We start from the raw sequence: 16945 nt of genomic DNA on the forward strand, positions 1-16945 counted from the left end.
GAACTCCCAGGTTCTAGTGACAATGAGGCAAGATGGCTGCCACAAACTGACGATTACTTGAACGGACAAGTTCCCCTTTTCCTTTGCTGTTTAAACAGGCAACAGAGTAGAAGTCTGGAGCGCTTGAAGGACACTGGTTTGAGTTCTTGCTCATGTTTTCACTTAGAAGTATAATGTCCACACCTTTAAAGCCCCTCCCCTGTATGATGAATATTCTTTCAATGTTTTTCTGTTTCTGGAGAAAATCGATACATTCAAGAGAACATTGATGCTATGCTTTGATTTCAGTCTCTTTTGATGACATCACTTGGAGCCGCCGAAGTCAGAAAACATTTAAATTAAAGTGTTTTATGGTTTATTAGATGACATTCAAACAGCACAGAAAGCAACTAGGCTTCTAATAATCTCATAGGATTGTGGGGACGGGGGGCCGAACCTAATGTTCAAGAAAATGTAATATTTGACCTCTTCCTAGTATCTCTCCAAATAATATGACTCAATTGAGTTAATGCATAAAGAATTAAGATGGTGACGATGGTGTTGTGCACTTTAGACATTCATTTAAAGGGAATGAACATTCAATCGGTTAGTCTTTAAATAATAATAATAACATTAATAATTAATCAATTTAAAAAATGACTCACCCCTTCCCATATTTTTGTACAGTCTCTTGCCATGTGGTTTGATTGGAAAGGGAACATTAACAGCACTCCGGTATTGAGTAGAGATCATTGCGGTGTGTGTTTCCAAAGTGGATAGGATGCCTTAAGGACAGACCAAGGGCACCACAAGAGCAGCAAGTGTACCAAACAGGTGGCAAAAAAGTGCCTGAAACTTGCATTCTCTCTAATGGCAGACAGAGTTCTTTATGAGGATCATATGTCTTTGTGACAGCACTGAGGATTACTGCTGGATGTATGGAGGCAAAGAGAAAGAGAGAGACAGTCCTATTGAGATCAAATGCCAGATGTCAAGATGATTGCTGCTGAACTGGAATACATTGATTAGATGTGTTTGTGTTGGGGTGGGGGTATTATAAAGACAGAGGCAGAGTTCAGACAGGCCTAACAGCAGACGGACATTCTTTTATCCTTGATTAGCGGCTTCATTTTCACGGATTATTCTGTTCCAAATAAATAAGGATGCTTTTTGAAATGTCAGAATCACAGAAGAGAAAACCAACAGATTTCAAAGAACTATTACGGTGCGGCTCAGGCTGCATACTTCTGTCCGAACTCAACAGCCATTCTGATTTCATTTTTCATGTCTGAACCGACCAGAAGCCGACGCAGTTAATGCAAGCTGATTCACTGAGTTGGTGTTGCTGGGGTGCGTTCGTAAATAGTCACTCTCAGCGCTGCTAGAATAAACCGTACAATGGCGGCAGAGCATTCTCTGGACACTCGGAGCAGAGCAGTGAATGATTGATGAACATGTGGAATCAGACAGTAGGTCCCTACATTTGAATTCATATTTACACTATGTTTTATTTTAAAGCCATGTCAAGTAGGCCGAACCCGAACGTCATCTGTAAATATTTATCCGAAGCCCTTCCCGGCGGGCTCGGGTCGGGTATCCACACTCCGAATCCTCCACACCCATTTATTCTGTATTTTAACATGTGTAGAAAGAGATAGCCAGACATTTTGGTCGAACAACCAGGATTACAATTTGGAGATATTTACTTCGTCATCCAGCAGCTCAACGTTAGCCGGGGTGATGGCACACAGCTCTCCAGAAGTCCTGAACTCAGTTGCACGGTTTACACATCGTTATACTCAACAACACTCCATGGTTAACGTCAGCAAGGCAGCTATAGAACATGTGAATAAGACAACTTTGGAACTACCGGCACCTTGAACCCTGTGTCAACCCTGTGTCAAGCTAACATTAGCACATCTCGAACCACTCCCTCCACTGAGAGACCAAACCGGTATTAGGCCACCATCTAACCCGACCCAGCTGGAATACCCCAAACGTAAAAATACTATATCCAAACACAAAATTAGGAATCCCAAAGTTATTCAACCAGGGATCACTGAAAGCTGAAGGGAAGGACTGATAATGTCATGAATGGAGACAAATTCTTCCCCCTTGTCTCTCTTGTCGGTATGCTTTTTTAAAAAGCTGAACAGAGCAGACTGGAACAACAGGATTAGAGGGCGATTTACTATATTTGACTGACTGCCAGCAAAGATATGTCTGACACAGACTGAACGGTGGGGGCTGAGGTCGGGTTTTGCACCATTTGTTGCACTGAAGGCCAAACGCAAATGCATCTTTACCTCCTTAATGTGTTGCATTTCCGGTTGAAAGAGGACATTGGGATGAGACAGTGTGGGATTATGGGATTGGCTTTCTGGGAAGACAGAAAGAGCCTTTCATTTGATAGAAGGGGATTGTTGAAACGTTTATGGTTGTTTTCACCTACTGGGGCAGCACGAGGTCGTCTTTAAAGATTTGGCCTGTTCGAGTGTCAACCCTGAGCCCTACCCACACAGCCTTGAAAGGAAATGTTTGACAATTTGGGAATTATAATGAAATACTATTTGCTTTCTTTCCAAAGTTAGCTGAGTAGATCGATACCACTGTGCGCTATATTGACTTTGAGAAAGCAGGTGGTTAGCCTAGCTTAGCATAAAGACTGTAAGTAGGGCAAACAACTAGCTTGGCTCTGTCCAATTTGAAAAATATATCTCTAAAACTGACTAATTAACACGATATATCGTGGTAGTTTAAACCTGAATAGTGTGCCAAAATCTGCTTCTGAACCAATTTGAGGCGAGAATTTGCCGATCCAGTTGCTGAATCTTCCCTCATATTAGATCTACAAGGCCTAAATTAAAAGTTTGTTCTGACTTACGTATTCTGTTTCATTATTCTGTTTGTGTGGAGTTTGAATGAAGCATTTTTCATCATTGAAGTAAAACTACTGTGTTTTTGAGTGGAGACTGGTAGCATGGCTGTTTCTTTTCACATTTAATGTGATGATTTTAGGGTTTATTTCAATAAAACCAGAGTTGATGATGATGATGATCGTACAGTGGAACGAGCTAACCATTTCGTTTCTGTCGTGTTTCACTAGCGGCAAAGGTAAAATTGTTGTGTTTTTTAATGGAGTGTGATGGCTTTGAGGAAAGCATATTAGTTGTATGTTTTCAACGCTTATAGAGTCCTTCTTGATTTTATAGATTTTTTCCATTTCTTCTTCTCCAAATGCTCGGAAGGAATTTTGCCTAGCCCCTGTAGGACCCGACTTGGAAGGACCCGTCTTACCAGTAGAGTACTATTTTAAGGTGAATAGTGGGAAATGTAGCTATGTTTAAGGGGATATCATTTTGATATACATGAAGTCTTTCACCGTGTTTCTTGCCACTGGACTGCCTGATCTGACCTTCTGTAATCAACACAAAACAGTGTGAGGGCTGAGGCTCGTCACACTGGGTCACAGGTCTATGACGGACTGTTTATGTTTCATCACACCTGAGGTCAAATTCCAATTTCCCGTAGCATCCTCTAACAGTGTCAATGCACTCCCTCTAAGGACAACACCACACAACTCTGGCTGCTTGTGTTTGTGCCTCTCGTGTAGCCGACTGTAATCATTGTTTTTACATCTGAAACTTTGATATGGTGATTATACAGTTAAGTCACACGCAGTAGACTCCACCAGTACTAATTCAAATTATAGCATGAACATATTATGGGATCACAACTTACCGTACTGTATGGTCAGTTTAAAATATATTTATTCCATTTGGAAATGTTATATGAAAATGTACTTAATGTAGGTGTCGGCTAAATATTTAATGTAGTAAAACGCCAAAATACAATGACACACAGAAATGTTTTTGATCATGAACCGAAAACACAGGGGCAAAGTTGTAGGACAAAAACACGGACAACTCCCAGACTGCATTGGTAGCACCCTGTCAATCACATGGTAGCCCCGCCCTAAAGCATACCCTATAAATGGACCATAATTTACGAATTGAACGTCATGCTGTATTGAAGAAGACATGAAACTAGAGATTGAGACCATAAACTCATGTTTACAATGTTTACTGAGGTAATAAATCAAGAGAGAAATAGTGTCTTTTTCTCACAGACTTCTATTTAACCAGACTTATTTTTGCAACCAGAGGAGTCGCCCCTTGATGGCCATTAGAGAGAATGCAAGTTTCAGGCACTTTTTTTGCCACCTGTTTGGTACACTTGCTGCTCTTGTGGTGCCCTTGGTCTGACCTTAAGGCATCCTATCCACTTTGGAAACACACACCGCAATGATCTCTACTCAATGTTTTCTTAGTAATAATATTAGGACATGAGATAGTCGAACAGCAGGTGGACTTTGCTCGCTGGGCACAGACACACTTCAGCAGAAGCCTGGCAGAGTGTGTCAGCAGGAAGATGAGCTCCACCAAGGTACCTGTCCGTCTGTCTGTTCGTCTGTCCGTCCGTCCGTCCGTCCGTCTGTCCACCTTTCCACCTGTCTTACCTGGTCCTCAATTTGGTCAATTTTTTGGGGGGGGGTTCTTTTTCTTACAGATAAAGACGTTTTTTGTTTGGGTGACGGTGTTGTGTGCAACCAGTTTTGTTGTAGCAAACCCAGTGGAATTGGTGAGTGAACTGACCTTTGACCATTGACCCTTTCACTTCAAACTTAGCTCTTATACTGGCTCAACATAACCAACTCTCTCCTAACTCTCTCCACATATCCCTCGACAGACAGCAGCCAGACAACAGGGTAAGTAATGTGTGTGTGTTCGAGAGAGAGAAAGAGAGAGAGAGAGAGAGAGAGAGAGAGAGAGAGAGAGAGAGAGAGAGAGAGAGCGAGAGAGAGAGCAAGAGAGAGAGAGCGATGGATTTGGTGTCATGTCATGGGTTTATGTGCTGGCTTTAAGTGTTTAAGTAGAAACACATCGACGTCAACATCTCATTTGTTATTAGATGTGACATGGAAATGAGCTGGCAAAGTGAGTGCAGTCTTTTATTATTTGATTGAGGTATAAATCTGTGTCCCAGGGGGCGCTGTTATTTTTTACGCCGCCTACCAGGGCCAGCTGAGAGATATCCTGTTCAACCCGATCGTCTTCAACCAGCTGTTGGTGAACCAGGGCTCGGCCTACGACAATGACACGGGTGTGTTCACCGCGCCGGTCGCTGGCATCTACCAGTTTGTGTTTGCCGCCCAGCTCTGCCGAGGAGACCACAACAATGTCTGGTACTTCATGGTCAACGGGAACGGGGGGATGACCTGCCATGCTCAGGTACACCACACTGAACTCGAAAAAATAAAGTGAGATTGAGTTTAAAAGAAACCTAGTAACTAGAATTGACTAAAGTGAACATGAAAATACTACATTTTAATGGTAATTAAAAGTCAAAAGAATGGTTGCTATGCACTGGTAGACAATACTTAACTCCACCATCAGAGAAGACAGAATCAAGTACAGGTACGTTATACGTATAATTAACTGAATGAGGTGTGATGTGTAAAATCTGGCCAGATTTTTTGTTTCAAACATTTAAAAAACAATATCAATAGAATGTGAAGAGGTTTGTTGACGCTAAGTCAAAGTCGGCTATGGAGCAAAGATATCTACTGAATTGAGCATGCTAACTAGCTAGCCGCGGCCCGTCCCGTCTTGTGGTACCACTCGTTCCTCAGAAGGCGATAGTGAGTCCCTGTTAGGTTAGCTTTACCTGTAACTCAATCCAGCTCTGATACGTATTTAGGAGACTAAACGAACAGTGAGGCTGATAAAGATAAGATCAAATTTCAAACATTTACCATAGGTGACATGCAGCATTGTTTCCTGTTAATTACAGATTTGAATTTGAATTCAGCACCAGAGTGGTGGAATCCACCACTAACAATGAAAACTACAGTCTGGAGAGATAGTTAAAACAATTGAATAATGTCAATGGCTATGGCTGAAAAGAAGATGCCGTTACAACTTTAAGGGTCATCAACTGTGTTGATTGTTTAATGTTATGCACTATCCACCATGTCAAATTCCTTGTATGTGCAACATACTCTAAGCTAGTCTAAGGTGAGCCAGACTGGTCTCAACAATAGACTAAAAACTCTACCATAGTGAAATAAACACCAAACAAGAGTAAAAATCTAAACTTAGCCTAAATAGATCATACTGGAAAAAAGTTGAAACTTCTTTAACTCCGCCCTAGTCATGTCACAGTTTAAATCCATGTCTGTCCAAAATGTCAGCACCTACACATTTCATCCTAATTGACATTTGTATGAAATTGTCATGATTAGCAAATTAATTATTCAGTTATGGGCAACCACGTGACACAGTGACCTTTGACCACGAGACGGACGTACTTAGGTATGAACGGATGAACATAACGCCTCTGGCCACGGCTTTCGCTGGTGAGAAGGCATAGAAATTAAATATTTTCATGACAGCTGAACTAATTCATACTGATGAAGACTGAGAGTACCAAAAAACAAAAACTACCTTTACAGGACTCTAGACAACTCAAATTAGTGAAACTATATTGCACACCCTGGTCATCTGAAGCAACGTCAGGTTGAAAATTAAAACAAAGACAATTCAAAAAACTAAATTAACTAAAGGCCATGAGGATCTGCTGAAAAAAATATGGATGCTTTTGATATTCAATAGCCAAGCTGAGTGACAGAAAAATGTGTCTCAAAATGCCATTTTCCGCTCCTTGTCCCCCAGGTGTCTGGTCCTGACACGACCCTCAACACCTGCTGTTCCTCCATGGAGGAACTGAAGACAGGTGACCAGGTGTGGGTGAAGCAGAGTGTGGGGAGCTGCGCCTGGGCCAGCACTATCTCCAAAACCATCACCTTCTCCGGCGTCCTGCTGGCTAGGGAGGGCGTGTCCACGCTGGGAGGGAAGTATGGCTCTGGAAGCTCCTGTCCACTGGCCACCATGGGCCGCCGCAAATACACAATGTCCAGCTCTGTAGGCCGGAGTGCCTCCTTGTTTCACGTGGCCATCACTCTGCTGCTTTGTCTACATTATATAAGCTTTTAAATGAATCTATTTGACACTTTCCACAGCTCTAACTTGACTTGCTGGAACCTGATGGTATTCCTCTTTTTTAAAAGTGTCGCATCATCAAACTTACAGCACAGCAGCGGTAGAACAGCAGAGTTCGTATTTTATTTTACAGTGGCAAAAAAATTACTTAAATCTTTTACTTAATAAACTTCAACAACAAAATGACCATTTGTGTATCAATTGCTCATTTCGTGTTACCTTGAATTCTTGAAGAAAGCTGTTTTTTTGCCGCATGCCTTCACGGTGAATGAAGAATTTAAAAAATTCGATGAATTGAAGTAAATTGAAGTGTTGATGAATTGAATAAATAGAAGTGTGATTCAATTTAAGTAAATATAAGTGTTGATAAATTTAAGTAAATTAAAATCGAAGGCTCGCCATCTATTTCCAAAGACGTTATAGCATTCGGAATATCGCTGCCTCTGTGGATTTACCTGTTAGTATAGTGTAATAGTCCTCTGTGGATTTACCTGTTAGTATAGTGTAATAGTCCTCTGTGGATTTACCTGTTAGTATAGTATCGTAGTCCTCTGTGGATTTACCTGTTAGTATAGTATAGTAGTCCTCTGTGGATTTACCTGTTAGTATAGTATAGTAGTCCTCTGTGGATTTACCTATTAGTATAGTGTAGTAGTCCTCTGTGGATTTACCTGTTAGTATAGTATAGTAGTCCTCTGTGGATTTACCTGTTAGTATAGTATAGTAGTCCTCTGTGGATTTACCTGTTAGTATAGTATAGTAGTCCTCTGTGGATTTACCTGTTAGTATAGTATAGTAGTCCTCTGTGGATTTACCTGTTAGTATAGTATAGTAGTCCTCTGTGGATTTACCTGTTAGTATAGTATAGTAGTCCTCTGTGGATTTACCTGTTAGTATAGTATCGTAGTCCTCTGTGGATTTACCTGTTAGTATAGTATAGTAGGCCTCTGTGGATTTACCTGTTAGTATAGTATAGTAGGCCTCTGTGGATTTACCTGTTAGTATAGTGTAATAGTCCTCTGTGGATTTACCTGTTAGTATAGTATCGTAGTCCTCTGTGGATTTACCTGTTAGTATAGTATCATAGTCCTCTGTGGATTTACCTGTTAGTATAGTATCGTAGGCCTCTGTGGATTTACCTGTTAGTATAGTATAGTAGTCCTCTGTGGATTTACCTGTTAGTATAGTATAGTAGTCCTCTGTGGATTTACCTGTTAGTATAGTATAGTAGTCCTCTGTGGATTTACCTGTTAGTATAGTATAGTAGTCCTCTGTGGATTTACCTGTTAGTATAGTATAGTAGTCCTCTGTGGATTTGCCTGTTAGTATAGTGTAATAGTCCTCTGTGGATTTACCTGTTAGTATAGTATCATAGTCCTCTGTGGATTTACCTGTTAGTATAGTATCGTAGTCCTCTGTGGATTTACCTGTTAGTATAGTGTAATAGTCCTCTGTGGATTTACCTGTTAGTATAGTGTAATAGTCCTCTGTGGATTTACCTGTTAGTATAGTGTAATAGTCCTCTGTGGATTTACCTGTTAGTATAGTATCATAGTCCTCTGTGGATTTACCTGTTAGTATAGTATCGTAGGCCTCTGTGGATTTACCTGTTAGTATAGTGTAATAGTCCTCTGTGGATTTACCTGTTAGTATAGTATCATAGTCCTCTGTGGATTTACCTGTTAGTATAGTATCGTAGTCCTCTGTGGATTTACCTGTTAGTATAGTGTAATAGTCCTCTGTGGATTTACCTGTTAGTATAGTATAGTAGTCCTCTGTGGATTTACCTGTTAGTATAGTATAGTAGTCCTCTGTGGATTTACCTGTTAGTATAGTATAGTAGTCCTCTGTGGATTTACCTGTTAGTATAGTATAGTAGTCCTCTGTGGATTTACCTGTTAGTATAGTATCGTAGTCCTCTGTGGATTTACCTGTTAGTATAGTATAGTAGGCCTCTGTGGATTTACCTGTTAGTATAGTATAGTAGTCCTCTGTGGATTTACCTGTTAGTATAGTATAGTAGTCCTCTGTGGATTTACCTGTTAGTATAGTATAGTAGTCCTCTGTGGATTTACCTGTTAGTATAGTATAGTAGTCCTCTGTGGATTTACCTGTTAGTATAGTATAGTAGTCCTCTGTGGATTTACCTGTTAGTATAGTATCGTAGTCCTCTGTGGATTTACCTGTTAGTATAGTATCGTAGTCCTCTGTGGATTTACCTGTTAGTATAGTATAGTAGGCCTCTGTGGATTTACCTGTTAGTATAGTATAGTAGGCCTCTGTGGATTTACCTGTTAGTATAGTATAGTAGGCCTCTGTGGATTTACCTGTTAGTATAGTGTAGTAGTCCTCTGTGGATTTACCTGTTAGTATAGTATCGTAGTCCTCTGTGGATTTACCTGTTAGTATAGTGTAATAGTCCTCTGTGGATTTACCTGTTAGTATAGTATAGTAGTCCTCTGTGGATTTACCTGTTAGTATAGTATCGTAGTCCTCTGTGGATTTACCTGTTAGTATAGTATAGTAGTCCTCTGTGGATTTACCTGTTAGTATAGTATCGTAGTCCTCTGTGGATTTACCTGTTAGTATAGTATCGTAGTCCTCTGTGGATTTACCTGTTAGTATAGTGTAGTAGTCCTCTGTGGATTTGCCTGTTAGTATAGTGTAGTAGTCCTCTGTGGATTTGCCTGTTAGTATAGTATAGTAGTCCTCTGTGGATTTACCTGTTAGTATAGTATCGTAGTCCTCTGTGGATTTGCCTGTTAGTATAGTATAGTAGTCCTCTGTGGATTTGCCTGTTAGTATAGTATAGTAGTCCTCTGTGGATTTGCCTGTTAGTATAGTATAGTAGTCCTCTGTGGATTTGCCTGTTAGTATAGCCATCATCTAGCCATCGTTGCAACTTGCTGATCTGACCAGCTGGAAGGTGGCGACCGGACCTCTGATGGTTGACCAGCGCGGTCAAGTAGCCTTCTAGCTAATGAAGTGCTGCCAGGTTGGTTAAAAAATATCATTATTATCCAGAAAAGGAAAAGGGAACTTTGAAAAATAATAGAAAAAAGTCTGTCAGCCAATCAGTGGTCAAAAGGGGGCTCTTCCATTAGTCATCGCACATTCCTGTAATACTTCGTGATTCATGCGCCCTTACTGGACCACACGCCGCTGGTTTTTCACCAACTCAATATTCACCAAAAATATCTGGCTCCGATTCAATAATATATCAGAGAAATATTGATCAATACAGCGTTAATATTTTCAGGGTTGAGCTCTGCACTGGCTGATGGGAATACAAGTCAGTGGTGCAACAGCCCTCTACATCCAGTAGATGGAGACACCTAATTGATGATGTCCGCAGTGTACACCCTGTGTGCTGCATGCAAGCTGCAACATAATGTCATCATGGATTAATACATGTCACCTCTCAGGGCTTGGTGCCTTGCTCACTGGAACCTCAGTATCTGATAAAGGTGAAAAATATTCATAGATCATTCAGTTCCATACATCGTTTCACCCCCCCCCCCCCCCCCCCCCCCCTTCCAACCTCACCTTAACTGCACACAGCATTACATATCCAAAAGTAGGACTTTCAACATATTGTAGCGTTGCACTGCTTCTGTTTGGGTTGGATCATAACCATTTAAGTTATGGTCAGAAATATTTATCAATACAAACTCCAGCTGCAAAGGAAGAGTCACGTCACATGGATCGCTCCGGGTTAGCATGCTTGCTAGAAACGGACGACAGAACGTTTGTGCGGATGCTAGTACAAAACTTTTCTCTTCCAAAATTTTACTTTGCATCTCATGTTTGTGATAATTAATTGCAGAGTTTATATGGTTTAGTTTTAGAGTGATGTAAATGAATAACCCCAAAAAAGCCTAATTATTTTTCAAAACTTAATCGGGATAAATGTCCATATATGGTAAAGGTGGTTTTGCTAACAACTTAGAAAGAATGTCTGGCATGCTATTGTAAATCTGTTAAGGCTATTCTACATCAGCTTTGTAAATGATTGAACGTAGACACAGTCAGTAATCTGGTACATCCAGAGTTGTACTGATGATATTGATTCAATCAAGGTATATTTGACAAGCCTCAGTCCAATCACAGAGTCAGCGGCGGGTTATGGAAAAAAACATTTTCTATTTTATTTTATTAATTCGTCCTTAAAGAGGAACGCCACCAAAATGAAGAGTTATAATATGTTATTTCGGTGACGGAGGAAAGTTCAGTCAATATTTGTGAACATGAGCTGCTCTCTCTCAAAGCCAGAAACCAGAGAAGGGAAGTCTCAAACTTGTGAACAGGTGAAAACTCTCGAGCTGCTCCATTGGAAGTTAGTTTTCTTTGTTATTCTGTCGTAGTGTTCTCAGTTCTGAAACAGAAAATGTTTCCAGACACTCATCAATAATTCACCTGGTGTCCTCAGTGTCCTCTATAACATCTTTCTGATTCATTGTCTTTGAAGTAGCTCTACACTTTATACTCAGTGACATCACAAGTTTCAGCTTTAATCACATTTAGAGCCCTTATCATTCTATTTCGTTTCTCTTTTATTGTCTTACAAAGATCTGTTGGCCTGGTCCCCTTTCCGAGATAAGTAGTTTAAGTGGAGCGCGACACAAAATCGGCATCTAATTCATCCCATTTTACTCCATGTATGCCATTCATTTTTTTGTTTCAGTTACTTTGTGTTTGCTTTATTTAACTTTTTCCTCATTTCACTAAAAAAGAAAACGAAAGGGACATCTTCTAAATTCATAATTCAAAATTTTGGATTTTACACTGTTCGGGGTCCAAACTACAAAGTAAATTTCTTTTGCTTAGACATTCAAATTATAATATTGCCTGTTAATGTTTTTTTCCTACCTCAATTTGGTGCCACTACCAGAGTATGCAGGGTTGCAGCTGGTCACCTTGACACACAACTAAAAACTGTTCACACTGTCCAACTGCTGCCTTCGAATGACTGATAAATAGGTTAGTCTATGAAATGTCAGAAAATGCTGAAAAGTGTCTGGAAATGTCCCCAAAATTCAGGCTCAAATTTCAACATAATAGAACAATATTTGAAGAATTAGTTAGCTAACTTTGAATTATACATGATGAAATATTACATAATCTGTCTTTTGAATTCTATATCATCTTACGTTTTTTATTTTTTTTTGACCTTACTGAAGAGAGTAAATTTAGTTCCAGTCCCAAAGTAAACATCTCTGACAGTACCAGAGCTGATAAGAACTCACATTGAGAGCATTCATTTGGGCAAAGAGCCAATTATTTTATTCCTGCATCAGTTTGCTCCTGTGTCATTCTCCACCAAGATTGTCTCATGCTTCATGTCTCGCATGTTTTTGCGATTCGCTTTGTATTCTGTGAATCTTAAGATGTTTCCTATGACCCAAAGTAAAAAATCTAACTGAAACATTTTGCTAAAATGGTCATCTTGCTTTATTCAACAGGAACAGTGTCAGTGAAATTATTCCCAAGTCAGGTAAATTCATTTGGTCGGACATTTTTTCTTTCATTTTCAAACAAGGACATTTTTTTTATGTGGCGAAAACCCAAATTCTGTGTATTGGTTTTTATAATTCCAAAAAGGTTTCCTCGCTGAACTTTAGTTTTTGACAACATCAAAATAGAATAGAATAGAAAATTGAGTGTCCGAAATAACTTGCAGCGCTCCACACTATTGCATGTTAAATGGAGGGTTTTTTTCTACAGCTGCTGTATTGGATTGTATCACCGTGCCCCCTGTCCCACAGTGAAAAAGCATGACTCAAAAACCTGACTTCCCTCTGCTTGCTTTTGTCTTTCCTTCCCCCACTCAGCCTCTCCGTATCTCAGCCTCCATCTTCCTGCGTCTGCCTGTGAAAGCAGCTGTGCAGGTCGGCCCCACTGAATAGCCCCGGCTATTTCTGTGACGGCTAAGAAAAGAAACCATCAGGAAAAGAAAACATTGTGTTTCCATGCAGTAGCTGCACAGAGGAAGTGACGTCTTTACTGATCACACCTCTTTATCCAACCCAGTTTTAACTGTTATCATTTTCTGTGTTGACCAGAAGCAGCTTAAGCATGATTGTCAAATAGTTTATTGTGGCTACGTTGGTCTGTCAAATATAAAGTCCAACAATTTAGTAGAAGATCATTGGTGATTTCCATAAGTGCTTCACCTTTCCTCTAATGCCAACCTTAACCTGCACTGGTTATCCCCCTCCACCTGTTTTGCTGCAATTCCTGCCCGGCTGTGCTGTAATTGGCTTGTATTCATTACGTCTGATTGGATGCTAACTGTGGGTGCAGCCAAGTTCAACCCCAATTTTGGGGTTAAGTGTCTTGCTCAAGGACACATCGACATGTGACTAGCAGAGCCGAAGAAGGGGTTTGAACCCCAACCCTCTGATTCTCAAATCAAATCATATCAGCTATTAAGACACAATTTTTCTTCTTCTCTCTCAATATTCAACTTCTTCTTTCATGTCATTTCCATACCGGTCCTGTTTTTGAGTAGAGCTACATTTTTTCAGATCTGTGGCAGTTCAAGAAGCTGACACAGACAAGCAACCCCCCGATGAGGATCTATATCTCTCGTAAAAATTAAAAAAAGTCATGAACAGACAAAACGTTTTGCTGGTGTCCGAACACACCACTGCGGTTGCAACAGCTATCTGGAGAGGAGCATATGGAGAACCAGAGTAGGTATACTGTGTGTTGATCGAAGGCCGCTGGTGCAGACCGGACAGGTGAGGTGAATGAACCGTAATCAGGAGGGAGCCGATTTTGCTGTCTATTGCATAATAAAGTACCAACCACAGAAACAGGTGCTGAAAGGCAGTTAATGCCTTCAACAAAACCACCGATGACAAAGGACTGTGTTCAGCTGCAGAATGTCAACCTGAAAACAATCCCTATACTCAACTACTTTTATATATTTTGATTGTCAATTTGCTGTACTTGGTTATAAGGTTGGTACCAACCAAAATGATCCAGTACAAAGTAGTATCAAAACGCCTCCAGTCAGACAATACCTGCGTTCGAAACACCCAGAGGGTCTTTGGGATACAGGTGCACAGCTTGGCATTTGTCTCCGGATATTCTCCAGGAAACATGCAGTAGGAACTCATTTTATAAAAGGAAAAACAAAATGCATTAAGAGCACAAGGCTAAAATGTAGTAAACCCTCCACTCTAATAGACAACAGCTTGGTTGTGTTTGATGGTGCAACACAAGAGCATTTGTTGAGTTTTAACACCACCTGCAGGAAAGATCTTGAAATCAAGATATGAATCCTAATACGCGGTGTGATACCAAAGCAACCAAGGTAACTCCTGCTGATTGCAGGCTGTCACGTGACAAACTCGCTGTGAACTGAGGGCAGAAGATAGAAAAACAAAAGAAATAGGAAAGGCAGCACAGAAGTATGTGAACAGAATCAAAAGTATTCATGCCATTACCTGAAACCAGGACAGTCTTATCCTCATCTGATCCTCATATTCCACCTCTACTACTGGGTCCATACAGTACAAATATACAGTTATTGGTTATAAAAGTTTAAAAAAGCCAACTACCAACTAACAGCAGGGCAGGAATATACACAATTCAACCAAATTGGTGAAACTCTGAGAGCATGTCCCCTGATCAGAGCATTTCATGAGAATTTCAACAAATATAACAAAAATAAAATAAAAAAATGCTCCTAAAATAAATTGCCTATCCTAGCTCTAACGGTGATTCATAAATGTGCTTCAGCTTATTTTTTCACGGCTCACACAGCACCGCTAACTTTATCGATCACGTAAACCCTCCAACACAGCACTTGTATCTAACGGACATCTAGCCAACTTTCAGTGCTTTTTATATCCGTTTCATGTTAATCAAACTCCAAACACAGCCTCCTCTTAATAATTCTAATATTTAGTTTTCTTGTGGGGGAATATTAAGGGGAGTTTCCAGTTTTGCTGCTTGCATCCAGTTATGGTCCCAGGTGGTGCTGGAGCATTATTTTTGCATGGAAGCGCACCCCGATGTACTTTGTGATTACTTTAGTATGTACAAAACCCAAGTGACAGCAACGACGGAGAAATATTGAATTGTTCTATATGTTACAGTATTAGTTGCGGCCTCATTGCACAGTTATCTGCCCAAACTGACATCTGACATCATATTTGACATCGAAAACAATCTTTTGCACATGGCTAGTTAGATTTACACACAGGACTTTAACCCAGGAGCCCGCAAGCGTATCCCATTTGATGCTAAAAGTAATCTCAGGTAGACATTACTCCACTATTTTTTTTGACAGAGCAAATAGTTGTTTTTCTTCTCTATTAATGCACTGAATCCTGCATATTGCACCATTACCCAAGTAGTTCCACGTGGCATTGTGCGTGTCTCCAAGCTTGATATGAGGCTGATTTGAAACGTGTTTTTGATTCAGTGACATCACCATTCAACGTATCCCGTGGTTTTTGCAAAAACGTACAACACCAAAAATTGTTCTTGGTATGTAAAGCATCAGTTGACTCAAATGACAGAAAGTCATTTTGAGACATGCTATAGTGGCATTGATCTATGGGAGGCAGTGTCTGATGGAGATTGAAGCCTTTGACAGCTGGTCAAAGTTTTCACTTATCTTATGAAACATCTTCATACTTATCTCATGGATCGGCACGACATTTTTAATTCACTTCAAATATTTGGGGGATGACATTATTTTCAGTGACAGATTTTATCAAAACCTGTGCGGATCAATCCAAAACTATCTTCATGACCAAACACTACTGGGGGTTAAGTGATACAAATTTTTTTTTTTCATGTAATTTGGGCAAACTCGCCCTCTAAAGTGCTTATAAAACCCCAGTCCCTCTTTCTGTACATCTCCATCTCATCCTTTTTTTAAAATCTGCTTTTACCTGGCCGCACCTCATCCACATCCCTCTGATGTTTACTCCCAGTGCAAAGTCAACTGCAGAGTCCCACTCGCCTGCAGAGGGGGCTTCCTCTCAGCAAACAGAGCCTCTTCTGTGTCTGAAACCGGAGAGGTCAGCATTCCTCTGCCCAGGCCTCAAATAAAGACTCCAATTCTATGGAGAAATAATCCAGATTCCTGCTGGGACTGCAACCTATCCTGGGGCAGCTGCCTCCCTCAAGGTGGACAATCAGTATCTTTGTCAAGCCAAGCTGATGCCAACAGGCTGAGCAGGAGCAGGTCCACCTGGCAGCCCTCAGTCTGGCGGAGCTGTGCAGACGGGTCTCGCTATGGAAACACTGGATTATTTTTGGACAAATTTTATCATCAATACTGGATTATCAGTGTTTTCTTGATGGATTATGGATGTTCAAAATCCTCCTTTTCAAATTGGATTCAACAGCCCGCAGAAAACGTCACAGGCTCCTTTGGGATAGCCCGACACCAACGAGGAGTCTCCACCGACTGAGAGGTAGGCCATGATTATCCATCTTTTCTGACCAATACACTGCTGCCGAGTGAGGAGCGTGGCATATGTTTTCAGACCAGAGAGGAGGCTGACTATATATATATATTTTTTGAAACAATGATTAAGAGATTTTCAGATTCCAGGCAAAATGTCACAATGCATGTCAAAGTATTTGCCAATCCAGTGTGAGCTTTTTAAGCAAACAGGGACACCGAAAGACCTGATTTAGCTCCTAAAACAAAGTAAAGACCCTCTCTGGGATTTGTCTCAGTTGCATCTTTTTCTCTTCTCCACACACTCTGTCTCAGTTGGGATCAGCACTTCCAAGAGATTTAGCAAGCATTTCTGAGATTGTTTGCATTAATGTCACAGATCAAGTCACTGTATAACTGGTGAACCAGTAAAAAAATGAAAACCTTGTGTAATTCAAGTCCTAAGGGGGCAGTCAGTGAGTCAATGAGGGAATTA

Source organism: Melanostigma gelatinosum (assembly GCF_949748355.1).
Source record: "Melanostigma gelatinosum genome assembly, chromosome: 13".
Classification (NCBI taxonomy): domain Eukaryota; kingdom Metazoa; phylum Chordata; class Actinopteri; order Perciformes; family Zoarcidae; genus Melanostigma; species Melanostigma gelatinosum.